This window comes from Bos indicus x Bos taurus, chromosome 12 (assembly GCF_003369695.1).
Source record: "Bos indicus x Bos taurus breed Angus x Brahman F1 hybrid chromosome 12, Bos_hybrid_MaternalHap_v2.0, whole genome shotgun sequence".
NCBI lineage: Eukaryota > Metazoa > Chordata > Mammalia > Artiodactyla > Bovidae > Bos > Bos indicus x Bos taurus.
In genome coordinates this window covers 14,667,432-14,682,302 of record NC_040087.1, presented here as the reverse complement: position 1 = coordinate 14,682,302, position 14,871 = coordinate 14,667,432, and the positions used below count along the sequence as shown (strand labels likewise).

At 42.8% G+C, this 14,871-nt stretch overlaps 1 long non-coding RNA gene across 1 annotated transcript in view; it reads right to left on the bottom strand.

Moving 5' to 3' along the window:
* Positions 1–2,902: 2,902 nt before the first annotated feature.
* The window catches only part of LOC113902199, a 37,777-nt gene continuing 25,808 nt past the window's right edge, over positions 2,903–14,871 (bottom strand). The window contains exons 3-4 of the long non-coding RNA XR_003513707.1: positions 4,367–4,419; positions 2,903–3,825 (exon numbers count right to left, since the gene is read on the bottom strand). This is a non-coding gene — a long non-coding RNA (uncharacterized LOC113902199). The remainder of the gene's footprint in view (positions 3,826–4,366; positions 4,420–14,871) is intronic.

The window sequence follows — 14,871 nt, the reverse complement described above, 5'->3', positions numbered from 1 at the left end:
GGGGATAGTTTCAGGATGATTCAATTGTATCACACTTATTGTGCACTTTATTTCTATTATCATTACATCAGCTCCTCCTCGGATCATCAGGCATTAGATCCTGGAGGTTAGGGATCCCATGTCTAGACTATTAGATCCTCACTCTTCCTGTTGTGAATTTAGACTTCATCTGTTCAGGTTTGCTATGCAAGTTCATCTCCATCTTATCTGCTTCATACAGTAAGCACAGCTCAGATTTACCTTGCCTGCTTCACCTCTATTCAAACCCACACTTATCCTTGCACTTGTGGCTATTTCCTCGGGAATCCTTAAGGACACACATCAGTGTCTGTTGTTGTTCAGTCGCTCAGTCGTGTCCGACTCTTTATGACCCCATGGACTGCAGCACGCCAGGCTTCCCTGTCCTTCACCATCTCCTGGAGCTTGCTCAAACTCATGTCCATTGGGTGGGTGATGCCATCCAACCATCTCATCCTCTGTCATCCCCTTCTCCTCCTTCCTTCAGTCTTTCCCAGCATCAGGGTGTAGGACTCTGATAGATCACACAAAGAATACATTCATGATGTGGTCCCTCCAGGCAGTTTATAAACAAAGTGACACACGTCTATTTTTCCTTTCCTTTTATAATTGAACTGTCATGCAGCTGTGCACTGTTTGGAAAAATATGTTGGGCAGGTAGGAATCTGTCAAAAACTCCCTGTGGGTCTTAAGATCATGTGGCTCCATTTTCTTCACAGTGAAAAATGCCAAGGCTGAATCTGATGATCTCCAAAGCCTCTTCCTGCTCTCATTATTTATGATTCTAAGAGTTAGTCATTTAATCATCTGGAGGGATCTGTACTGGTTTAAACCAATGGATGCTCCTTTGGGGAGGTAGTCCTATTAATGTGGAACCCTGTTGAATTCACCAGGTTCTGCTGAGTTCATCCTTCTCTGTGCTCCCAAGAGCATATCACTTGACCCCTAAGAATAGGGCAATGGCACCACATCTTCATCAATTTACACCCACTTGTCTTTACGGCTGGACTCTGGATGTCTGGGTCTGGACCCTTTGGGTGGAAGGGAGGCAGCCAGGAAGATTGTGCCAAGTTGCTGAGACTGCAGGGCTTGGCTGGCCTGGGCAAGGCTTTCCCCAAGGTACATGAAATCAGCCTAACGCCAAACAGGAAGTAGGAAATGAACGTAAGAAGTGAAGCCAGAGATGAAAGCTGGAGTACTGTCAAGGAAGTGAGGTGGAACCATAGTCAAGAAAATGAGATGTGACCAGAAATCGGTAGGCTTAGGAAACAGAATTTGAAAGGATGTCAAGTGAATGGTTCTGGTTGAAGGCTGTCATCACTCATAGGAAGTGGAAAGTGTTAATCACTCAGTTGTGACCTACTCTGTGACCCCATGGATTGTAGCCCACCAGACTCCTCTGTCCATGGAATTCTCCAGGCAAGAATACTGGAGTGGATAGACATTCCCTTCTCCAGGGGATCTTCCCAACCCAGGAATCAAACGCAGGGTCTCCTGCATTGCAGGCAGATTCTTTACTGTCTGAATCACTAGGGAAGCCTATCACTCATAGGGGTGGGACTAATTTTTGAATTGCTAGATTAGAGGAGCTACTCAGGACTGGTCAGAGAGCTTTGTGAGCACAGACACTCTACATTACTCACCTTTTTGCTGAGTATCTCTAACAAGTGTCTGATACAATGAAAGAGATGAATTAAAGTAAGAAAGAACAAATGAATGAATGAATAAAACAAGTCTAATTGTAATGTATCCATTCTCTTCATTTTCTTTGCCACTCTACAAGTTCATATTCTCATTATTTCTCAAGCAAACCAAAAGGACTCCCCAGTTCGCCAGTCTTTCCCAATTTCAATTCATATTTTAGACCGCAGCAGTTTTAGTCCTCTTGTTTGTAGGTTAGTTATTTGCTTATTCTGTTCTATTAAGGAAAGTAAGTCCCTCGAGATGGTTAGAAATGGTGTCCTACCAAGTTTTCCATGTCCAAAATAGCTAGCTGTCAAGAAATATTTGTTGAAGTGAATCATTATAGTCATATGTCAAGTCACTATGAGGATTCAATGTCCTGAACATTTAAGACAAATACTTACTTTATTTTTTAGCTGTGCTGGGTCTTCGCTGATAGGCATGGGCTTCCCTGATTGTGGTGAGAGGGGGCTGCTCTCCAGCTGCAGTGTGCAGGCTTCTCACCGCAGGGGCTTCTCTTGTGGAGCACAGACTTTGGGCACAGGCTTCGGCAGCTGTGGTGCTCAGGCTCAGTAGTTGTGACACACGGGCTTAGTTGCCCCACGGCATGCGGAATCCTCCCAGACCAGGGATCAAACCCATGGCTCCTGCACTGGCAGGCAGAATCCCAACCACTGGACCACCAGGGGACTCCCTGAACACTTAAAGCAATCTCTTCCTTTCCATATTATTCTTTAATAATCAGACACTCAAGACTTACAGTCGACTAAAATGTCCTCATAAAGTCTATCTGATATAAACTTTTGTGTTAATTATTACATCAGATTTATGACTTCAAGGTTAAATTCATACCTTTTAAGAGAACTTTTTATGAAGCAGTATTTTCATTTTTTTTTAGTAGCAGACTCTATGAGAGCTATTGAACCTCTTCCCCACAAATGCACATATGCATGCACGCACAATATGATTTCAAGAGATTTAGGAATTCCCTGAAGCCCCTAGGAGATCCCTAATATTGATGGAAGTCAAGCCTGGAATTTCTACTGGAGAAGAATAGAGGTTTTCTGCAGCTAAGAGAGAGGCTTCCCTGGTAGCTCAGATGGCAAAGAATCTGCCTGCAATGTGGGAGACCTGGGTTCAACCCCTGGGTCAAGAAGATCCCCTGGAGAAGGGAATGGAAACCCACTCCAGTATTCTTGCCTGGAGAATCCCATGAACAGAGATGGAGGAACCTGGTGGATTACAGTCCATGGGGTTGCAAAGAGTCAGACACAAGATTCCACCCTATTCCTCCCTCTCACTTCTGCCCGCAGCCCTGTTACCTAGCCTTTAGGAACACGGATGAGCAGTCCATCAATACCCATTTTGAGATTGAAAACAGAAAACACACGGGAGGCAGGGCACCATGTATTCTGTGCTCTTGTCAACAAGGTCTTTATCCTGCGATTATGGAAGATGAGCGTGGACTGGCTGGATGGCCACTCTTGAAGCCAGGAGAAATAGACAAATGCTTTTGAAATTGCCAGCTGATGAAAGAGAAGACACAGGGTTACTTCCATTCAACGCCGTTGGCCCCTGGGAGTTCCTAGCTGTCCTTGGAGTATCTGTTGATAGCAAGGGCTGCTTTTGAGCCTGAGGAACCCTTTCTTCCTTTGAAGATTCCTTTCCCCATTCTTTCAGCTTCAAACTCGTGTGTGGATCCGACACCTGGGGAAGTTTGCTAGGAGAAGGGTGATTAGGGTCCTCAAAAATTAAAAAAAAAAAAAAGAAAATAATCTGTCAAAGGTTGATTCTAGTTTAATTTCCTGGCAGCTTTATCCCAGAAATAAGGGCTTCCAAATTTCTGTTTCGAGAGATTTCAATATCCTCTGCAATTTTGAAATAAGAGATTTCTCTGATGTAGGTTGTCATGGCATGATGGAAGACGACAGAAAAATCTGTTGAGATCTCAGAACTCACACTTTCATGCTTTTTTCTTTTCACTCTTTTCATGGGTAATCTGCCATTTTAAAGTGGTTTCCCCAAGATCCAGCCAGTATTTGAAACAAGATCCTCGGTCCCTTTATAGAGTGGACATAACCTTTCCTGGGCTCCACCTGTTCAGCTCATGACTGATTTCTCAACCTGTTGAGAGACATCGAGTTGGATGAGCAGCATGTTATTGCATACAAAGCACAACCATTAATGATCAATTATATAATAAAATCATGGTTTAACAGACATCATCAGTTTTGACTTACGCCACCAGAATAGGTATAACTAGGGGGCAGGAAGAGAAAGCATTTCATCTGATAAACCTGGGAGGAAACCGAGCATTCTGATGCAGAATTCACACTATCAATTCAAAACAAGAGGGAAACAATTTGCAATAAGAATCACAGGCATCAAGAGATGTACATAAGCTGAGGATTCTGCATTTGGGAGGCATATGGATTTAAAATTAATCCAAGCATCATCTAATAATAGCATGCAGAGAATATCTGTGCACACAAAGCAGAGATGTTCCAGTAGCCTCTTCATATATATTCTGCTCAATAATTAGTGCTCTTAATTATAATGTCGTTAACAAATAATTATACCATTCTTAAGCAAAGAAATTTAATTCTGTACCAAAAAAATTTTAAAAAAAGGAGAGATGGTTTACTTTAAGATATGGCTTAGTTACCTGTGGATGGAAAAAACTTCAGAGGTCCCACTCCTGAAATTCAAAGTCTCCACCTACAGAACAGCAGTAAGCAAAACAAACAAACAGAAACAAAGCACCACTAAATTAATGCCACCACCCTAACTGTTCTCCTAAGCAATGACAGGCAAGACATTGTATGCATAGGACTAGACATGAACTATCTGGGTTTGGGGCGGAAAGTTGTTGTTATTTAACCATGTGAGTTAGACAGGCACTTGTCATGTCTGGACCCAAGTTCCCCACTTGGAAAAGGAGAGGTTTATGATTATAAGACTTAATGCTTATTGGACACAGTGTCAGCCACTGCGCCTGACATTTTAATGTATCGTCTTTACTTCTTCAAGCAACTTTCCAAAATAAATGTTACTGTATCCATATTACTGAGGAGACAGTTGAAGCTCAGAAAGGTAAATTAACTTTCCAGAAGTGACATTAGTAACAAGTGATGGATCTGAATCTGGAACCCTACTCCAAGAGGCTCCAAGATAGGGTTCTTGTACCTAAGGTACTTGTACTCATTTATTTAAGTCCGGCCATAGAAAGCATCACAGATGGACTGGCTTACATGACAGGAATCGATTTGTCTCACTGTTCTGGAAGCCAGAAGTCTGTGCTGGATCAATGTGCTGGCAAGGTTGGTTTCTTCTGAAACTATGAGAGAGACGGTTCCATGCCTCTCTCCTAGCTTCTGGTGGTTTCTGTTCATCTTTGACATTCCTTGGCTTATGGCAGGATAGCTATAATCTTTTTTAAAATGCTTTTCTCTTGTCTGTGCTGGGTCTTCATTGCTGTACAAGCCTTTCTCTAGCTGTGGTGAGCAGGGGCTACTTCCTAGTGGCGGTGCGTGGGCTTCTTATTGTGATGGCTTCTCTTGTTGTGGGGCACAAGCTCTAGGGCACGCGGGCTCCAGCAGTAGTGGCTCCCAGGCTCTAGGGCACACGTTCAGTAGCTGTGGCTCATGGGCTTTGTTGCTCCATGCCATGTGGGATCTTTCCAGACCAGGGATTGAACGCATGTCTCCTACACTGGCAGGCGGATTCTTTACCACTGAGCCACCAGGGAAGCCCAGGATAACTAGGGTCTTCATGTGGCATCCTTTCTGCGTGTGTGTCTGGGTCTAAATTCTCCACCCCCCCCCCACACACACATTTTTTAATAAAGATACTAGTTGTATTGGATTTGGGGTCCACTCTAACTCTAGGATTGTTACTGAAAGTGGGGTCCCACTGTTCACCTCTCAGAAGCCAATAAAAATGTAAGGTTGGTGGAAAGGAAAATTTGCTTTATTTTGGGTGTCAGCAGCCAGGGAGGAGGGTGGACTCCTGTCCAAAGGCTGACTGCCCCCACTGGCAGCCAGTGGGTAAGAGCCTTTATAGATGGAGGAAGAGGGTTACACGTAGAAACAGCACTGTCAGCTCTGACCATCATCTTGAAATTAGTCATTGGTGGTTTGATCAACGTCATCTTGGCTGTTTTAAGTACAGTTAGTCTTTAGTCCCAGGGTCGGTATGTTCCCATTTCTTTGAGGTCAGTTCTTAGAATTGTGGCAGCTTATGTCATAACTATGGTCTGGTCATCATGTAACTTCTTCCACCTGGTGGGGGTTTCAGTATCTACAGTACAGCTCAAAGGATGTGGCTTAGAATCTTACCTAGAGCTCTTAAAGAGGAACTAAAGGTCCTTGACTTTGCCTGATGACTGAACTATCATTTAGTCTTATGGGGCTGTTTTCCTTTGTTTCTGCAGTTTCTTACTTCTCTCATTAAACTTATTCTTTGGCTAAAGTTTTTCTACAGACAAAAGGCAGGCTGAAGACATGGGGAGCAAGGACCATAGGGGCTGGCTCTGTTTCAGTACGACTTCAATTTCATTAACTTCATCTGCAACAACCTTATTTCCAAGTTAGGTCATATTTAGGGGGACTGGGGACTAGGACTTCAGCATATGAACTTGGTTGGGGGATGCAGTTCAATCCATCACAGTTGGGTGTTTAAATTTAATGTATTTATTTTTAATTGGAGGATCATTGCTTTACAATAGTCTGTTGGTTTCTTGCCATACATCAATGTAAGTCAGGCCTAGGTACACACATGTCCCCTCCTTCCGGTTGGGTTTTTAAACTTGTTAAAGCTCCAAGAAAGAAGTATACAAAGAAGTAATTAATAATCGGTCATGAGTAATAGTTCCAGATGAGACTAGATTTCAGAGTGCGTGAGTGTTTTCTCTGGTGGATAATGAATGCTAGCCCTTTAGAAGCCTAAGGAAATCCCCTTTGGTATGGATGACCAGGGAATGTTTTATACCATGATGGGATTTTAACTGGCTGTGAAAAAATGATGTATCCCTGGGGTCAGTGGAGACAAGAAGGAGGAGAGGGTGTGTTTTTGTGTAGGGATCTTGTCCCTGTTGTCAAGGAGCTTACAATCTAGCTCTGGAAACAATCAAACTTGTGAGAAGTTAACTATCAAGGCAAAAGTTTAAAACATGATCTTCACCAACACATGTGTGAGTAGTCATGCAATACAGCAAGCTGCAATGCCCACGTGAGTGACAAAGTGAGCTCCGGCACTTTGGGGAATGTTCATGGGTGATGGTGATGTGAATTGTTGTTGTTGATTTTTTTTTTTAAAGAACCATCTTTGGATAGAAGAAGAGCAGGGAGAGGGGTTCCCAGGGAGAGAAGGGGCTGTACACCAAGGTCATAAAGCCTGAGACCTAACTAAAAGCCATGAGATTGTGCCAGTTGGGTGGAAAAATCACATTCTTATACAGGAATGTTCCAGGGTAAGAGTGGAAAAGGCGGGAGAAGCCCCGGCAGAATTGAAGCTGCTTCTTTGAATTTGCAATTCAATGTGTAAATTCACCGTATTGGTCTCTCTTTATTAATTTTTTAAAATATTTATTTATTTGGCTGCATCATCAGGTCTTAGTTGCAGCACACGGGATCTTTCGCTGCATGCGAAGGCTCAGTAGTCATGGCTCTCAGGCTTAGTCATTCCTTGGCATGTGGGATCCTACTTCCCCAACCAGGGATTGAACCCAAGTCCCCTGCCTTGGAAAGCAGACTCTTAACCACTGGACCACCTGGAAGTCCCTAGCCTACCTTTATCTTTTCAGAATCCTGTACCAAAGCCCTTGCCTAGGAAGACATTTACCAAAGTATATGGTCAAAATCTGTGATTTGTCAGTCTTGCAGGTGTTCCTCAACTTAGGAAAAAAGTTATGGGTTTAATAAATTAGGAGGTAATGAATAATTAACAGTAATACTTCAGTCAGGTCCTCAGGTACTGGTGGGAAACAGACGACACACTCAAAATTAAGGCAGGTTTAGTAAATGACTGAGCAGTGCTTGAGGAAGCCATGAAGGAGAGGTGAGTAGTCCAGGGCTGATACCGGTAGGAAGTCATTAACTATCCCTAGGCTTGGGGACTTCCCTGGTGGTCCAGTGGTTAAGAATCTGCCTTCCAATACAGGGGACACAGGTTTGATCCCTGGCCCGGGAACTAAGATCCCACGTGCCTCAGGGCAACTAAGCCTGTGCACCATCACTGCTGAGACTGAGTTCTCTAAAGCCCACACCACAACTAGAGAGAAGCCTGTGCAACAAAGAGCCTGGACGCCGCAATGAAGATCTCAGGTGCAGCAACTGAGACCCGAAGTAGCCAAATAAGTGTTTTAAAAATAAATAAATAAAAACTACCCGTAGGCTTGAAGAGAGGGAGAGAGGAAGGTTACTGTACTAGGAGACGGACACTGGACAGGACCTGGATCCTTGAATTGAGGAATACAGCAGACCCCGGTCACTGGGCAGAGAGCAGGGGATAAAGGCTCCCACCTCACTCTCCTGCCTCCTCAGCTTCCTGTTCAACCCCAGCTAAGGCCAAACGCAAGGGAGTTCACCAATAGAGAAAGTCAAGTCTTCCTCCCAGGGCACACAGCAGGGTGGGGATAATACATGAGGCAGGGAGGGACAATTGGGGGCAAATGGGAGCTTTCCTGCACAGTTACTTTGCAAGAGGACTTCTTTGAATACTTTATATGTTAATGTGTTAGTGACCCTACAAAGGAGGCTTTGGAAGGCAATATTCCTAAACTAGCTTTATCAAAAAATTCCATTTTTGAAGGCTTCCTAGGACCAGTGATCAAAGAAAACCAAATTGGGAGGCTTTGATCGGTGGGATGAAATCCAAACCTCTTCTATCAGTCAACCTTCTTTCAAATGAAAAGTGTCAGGAACCAATCTCAAGCTAAACGAAAGGAGAAAATTTGGCTTTCACAAAATTTGTGAGTCAGAAAGAGGCTTTTGATTCAGGCAAGGATGGACGCAGGAGCTCTCAGGATGGTGAGACCTCTGTCTGTCCCTTCAACATTTCACTCTGTCCATCACAGCTAAGCTTTATTCTGCATGCTGGCTCTCACCATGAGGTGGGCAGTACCCCTACTGACTGCCCCCTACTACATCCTCCCAGCTCAGCAATTCCAGTGAGGTAGGGACTTCTCTCCCCAAGTTCATATCCCAACCCCTTGATGATTCTAAGTGCTTCTGCCTGAGGTAGAGCGTCCATCCCTAAACAATATCGAATTATTCACTGAGGTCCTTTGATTGACACTGCTCAGCCCTTGGGAGTTGGGAAGGGTACTGACCCTATTTTTAACAGACTCACAAGGACATATTTCCTGAGAGCTTAGGGAAGAAATAAGATAGAAGGTCATAAAAAGCATGAAAATTTACTACCATCTAAAACTATAGCTACCATGATCACCATATTTCTCTACTGGGTATTCATGGCTTCCCCCGAATTTGGCCTAAAACAGTAAGTTCCAATATCCACTGTTCTGCCATATAACCTCCCTGATTCAGTCAGACTGATTTACTTACTGTTTTTTTTTTTTAAGAAGAAGTGAAGTCGCTCAGTTGTGTCTGACTCTTTGTGACCCCACAGACTGTAACCTACCAGGCTCCTCCATCCATGGGATTTTCCAGGCAAGGATACTGGAATGGGTTGCCATTTCCTTCTCCAGGGGATCTCCCCAACCCAGGGATCGAACCTGGGTCTCCTGCACTGCAGGGAGACTCTTTACCATCTGAGCCACCGAGGAAGAACACACCATAAATTCCCATTGTTCCTCAGCCCTTTCGATTTGAATCCTGCTTCATGGGAATCAAGTCTCAAGGCTGCAATGAAATGTGTCCACAGTGTCCCAATCTCCTTATTCCAAGCTGTAGATTTGGTTTTCCATCCTCTTAACTCCTACTGCATTAGAATGTCTGCACCATCCATTTGATCTTTATGACCTGTTGCCCTTTCTTGTGTGTGTATGTGTATATCCCTGATCCCTGTAGACATAACTAAGTTGTAAACAACTTGAGTTCCATGACATCATTGCCATATCTTCATATACTTTGTATCTACCTTGCCTAGCACACTATAGATGTTAATCAAATGTATTTTGCTCACTATTTCAGAGGTTCAAGGTTAGCATCCCACCTCTTCTTGCTTGCTTGCATTTTCATCAATCCTTCATGTCCTCTATGCTAACATGTAGAGTGGTGTTGAAAAATGCTGTTACCTTAGTCAGGTCCCAGGTTCTTGTCAAGTAGGTCAACGATGTTGATATGGTGGAAAAGAATAGCCCAGTAATTCATTTATTCATTCATTTACCCCCTCATTCAACATTTAATTGAGAATCTTCTATGAACAACACACTGTGTTAGGTATTGTGGAGCACATGAAGATAAGTAAATAGATTGTGCCTTGAAGGTATTCAAAAAAATATGGGGAATATAAAATAAGAATAAAATTTCTAAAAGACAAGATAGACTATTGCATGTCAAAACATTTTACCAGTCCTTGTGGAAGGGAATTTGAGAACATCTAGCAATACCTTTACCCCCGACCCAGCAATGCCAATTCTAGGAATTCACCCTAAAAATGGGCCTCCATCTATATGAAACAACGTACGTACAACGGTTTTCAATGTGGCAATTCTGTAGAGGAAAAATTAGGGAACAACATAGCAATCCATCCTTAGAAGACTAGTAGAATAGATCATCTACCTAAAAAGACTGAGGAAGATCATGACAGGTTGAGTGAAGTGATTTCCAATATAATATTAAGAGAAAAAGGGAAGCAAGGAATAAAAGTATATATGTGGTCGCTTTTCTCTATAAAAGGAAAAAGATTTTAAATATGTTTTTCCCACGATGAAACACAGAAGGAATGAACTAGAAATTAATTAAAATGGCTACTAATAATGCCTCTCTCCCTCTCTTTTTTTTGAAAGAGATTTCCTGATTTGCCCTGTTCACTTAAGGGGCTAAAAACAATGACTTCCTGGTAGAAATGAGCAAATCTAACACTCGGATTTTTTTTTTCTAATTACCACTCTCCAATAAAAAGAACCAGGGTTTTTTGAGAAATGGCTCAAGTCTGTACAATAGAAGTTTAAGGTAAACATGGAACATCTAGTGGTTCCATAAAGCAAAGAAATACTCAAACTCGAATGGGGTTAAGGTCAAAATACCATAGGAATGAACTTCAGGGTTTCCTGAATACACTCATTAAGCACAGTACACACAAATAAAGCATAATAAAGCAAATGGAATATAACATTTTGAATAAGAGGGTGGGACCAATTGAGAGATATAGCATTGACGTATATACAGCACCGTGTTCTTTTAAATAGTACATTGTTATTTTGAAATAGACTCATTAACGGTTGATTTTTTCCCTCTACACATTAAGAAATAGTAACTTCTATTCTGTCCATGTGTGAGTCGTTACTTCCAATTTCAGCACTTTATCATGTTGAATATTTACTGAGTTCTACAATAAATCATGGAGCTTGTAAATTCTGTCACAAGAAAACAAATTTATAAACTCATGTTATCACAGAGATTCCTGGAGTGTTCTGCTGTGTGGAGAACCGATCTCATCAGTCACTCAGGAATGTTATATATAAGATTTACAGTCCTTGAAAATGGAGCTTTAGAGGTTTTCATATGTGACTGAAGTGTCCATCCATTATACCTGTTACTCAGTGAGTTCACACATGGTGCTGTTGGCTGAGTGGCAAGGTGAATGGGGACCCAAAGGCACTCTCCTGGTGTCTGCAGAAGTCAACATGTGTGCTTGTGAACAGAGTAGGAGAAGAGAATGCAGCCAAATTTGAGGTCTGACGCTTCAATCAGCATGGATCCTGTTCACCAGAGAAGTTTGGCAATACACTATCTTCAAGGTTTTAGATTGATCAGTGCCCCTACGAGAACGTTAGCTGCACTGTGACCATGACCACTGTAACTGAGCCCACCCATTAGGTAAACTGCTCTAAGTTCTCTTGTAGCAGAGGTGGGTCATCCATCAGGGCTCTTCTAGATCCTTCCCATAGAAATATGGGCTTTCATCTCTGTGCTGTTTCCTCCCTGGGAAATGTAGGACAGCACTTGCAGGAGGAAATAGTAGCTTCTCCTTTTTCTGCTTCACTTTTAAAAACAGTCAGGGGCGAGGGCGGAGTATCAGTTCAGTTCAGTTCAGTTGCTCAGTCGTGTCCGACTCTTTGCCACTCCATGGACTGCAGCACGCCAGGCTTCCCTGTCCATCAACTCCCAGAGCTCACTCAAACTCGTGTTCATCAAGTCGGTGATGCCATCCAACCATCTCATCCTCTGTCATCTCCTTCTCCTCCTGCCTTCAATCTTGCCCAGCATCAGGGTCTTTTCCATTGAGTCAGTTCTTCAAATCAGGTGGCCAAAGTATTGGAGTTTCAGCTTCAGCATCAGTCCTTCCAATGAATATTCATGACTGATCTCCTTTAGGATGGACTGGTTGGATCTCCTTGCAGTCCAAGGGACTCTCAAGAGTCTTCTCCAACACCACAGTTCAAAAGCATCAATTCTTCAGTGCTTAGCTTTCTTTATAAGTCCAAGTCTCACATCCATACATGACCACTGGAAAAAACCATAGCTTTGACTAGATGGACCTTTGTTGGCAAAGTAGTGTCTCTGCTTTTTAATATGCTATCTAGGTTGGTCATAGCTTTACTTCCAAGGAGCAGGGGGTTGGGGGGAAGTATAGTTGCTTTAAAATGTTGTGTTAGTTTCTGCAATACAACGAAGTGATTCTGTTATATGTATACATATATCCCTTCCCTCTTGAGCCTCCTCCCAACCCACCTCCCCATCCTACCTCTCTAAAATTGTCACAGAGTGCCAAGCCAAGCTCCCTGTGCTATACAGCAGGTTCCCACCAGTGATCTATTTTACACATGGTAGTGTATATACGTCAATCTTAATCTCCCAATTCATCCCGCCCACACCTACCTTCTCTATGTCCAAATGTCTGTTCTGTATGTCTGTGTCTCTGTACTTGCCTGGCAAAAAGGTTCATCAGTACCGTTTTTCTAGCTTCCACATATATGCATTAATAGACAATATTTGTCTTTCTCTTTCTGACTTACTTCACTCTGTATGACAGACTCTAGGTCCATCCACATCTCGATGAATGGATGTGGTACATATATACAGAGGAATATAAAATGGAATGAAATTCAGTCATTTGCAGAGATCTGCTTCACTTCTTAACCCATCACTCTCTTTGATAAGATACACGCTCCTCTCTCTTTCAGATTGTTATTGAACGACAGTGCACAAATCTAATCTTTAAAGTCTAGCTTATTTAAAGTCCCTGGGGAATACTTAGGATTGGAAGAAAGCAAGTGGCAAATCCTGGAAAAACATGAATAATTACAACATTATTGACTTATTCTGTAAACTTGCATCTTATTTCACTTAACATGAGGCTGGAGTGGACAGCTGTCTTTTTCATTTATTTTTCAAAAGCAGAGACTAGTTCATTCTTTTCCAGGACGGCAAGTTGTTGGTCAGGAGATGACAGTCGCCCTGACAAGTGAGCTGAGCTTTCCTCCTGTTGCCCTCTGTTGCCAGAATATCTCCTTTGGGTTTGGGGCAACCATCCCCAGCTTCCTTGTCTTTCCCCTCTTCCTACATGACACAGTGACTTAACAACCTCCAAGGGGGAATTTGGGAGGAGTTGAGAGTGTTTAAATGGGGCTTTGTACTCATAATTCATATCCATTAGCCTTACATAGATGATGGATAGCACTAAATATATCCAATTTTTGTGGCTTGATATTTGCTAACTGTAACTATAGCCAAGGCCCTTTGGCTCTCACTGAAGGGGAAACTTAAGCTATTAACTGAGATTAAGTGACTCATTTTGAGGTCAAACAGTAAATCTGGGATAGACCGGGAATTAGAACCACAGCTCCAAAGAGCTACAAAAACAAAGACTTAAAGAGGCGGGAAAAGGATACAATTTAGGAAGATGACCCTTTCTCCTCTGGCTACAGTGACAGACAACCCTGGCTCTGGATTATTCACAGGGCTCTTTTCGAACCTCAATAACGAATTCGAGTGTTCACTCACACATCTTTGTGAGACAGTTCTGCGCCCTGCTCTAGAAGAAAACGGAAATGGATTCAAACGGCTCGCCGACCCCCTCCCACTCTGCTGTCTGTGGTGTGTGGATGTAGTTCAGTTTATTTCAGCAAGAATTTATTCAGCACACACTGAGTGCCAAGCGTGGTGTCCACCCTCTAAATGAATATCGGGGAATTGAAACAAGACCCACTTCCCACAGGAACTCGGAGTCCAGTGGTCTGTTCACTTACTGCCTTAAATGATTATTTGTACCCTTCTCTTCTGACTAGCAAAATTACAAGAAGAACACAAATTAGACTTTAACTGAAAAGTATCAAGCACACACAATGTTCTTGAAGACACAACTGGTTATTTTTCATTCAACCAGATGAAGCAGTGGATGCCAGCACAGTGACATCGGCGGCTGCCCTTCAGTTGTAGACTTGGAAAGCAGATCCTAAATCCTCCAGTGAAATGTTTTGGCAGGCATTTTCATCCAGATATTATTAACAACAAAATGAAAACAATCCACGCATCAATTCTGTGACCCAGGGAGGTCCCTGATGGGAATGTTAGCAACTGCAGCTTCAAATGTTCCTGCCCCACGAAATCCCATTTCCCAATCAGTCATAATCTTTTAAGTAGCTTTTCTGTTTGAGGATAAATAAAGTATATGCATGTCCTTGTCCAGCCACTTCTTGCATTTTTCAGTAGTGTGACATTTTTGGGGGTTGAGACTGACCCATGACTCAACGCCATACGGATAGTCTCAACAGTGAAAAGGCTGTTTGGCCAAAACATCACACAAGTACACAACCCATTGGAGATTAAAAAGAGCATGGTAAGGGCAGTCCATTCATTCAACAAATAATGAGTACTCCGCTAGACCTACATCTTAGACTAATGACTCTATCTCTTAGAGCCTCAGTTTTTCTCATCTGTGAAATGGGAATAATGATATCTACCTCAAAGGATGGTGGTGGGGATTCAGGACAGCAACCAAGTGAAAGTTCACAGCCCAGGGGAGGTGCTCAGTAAATTTGGA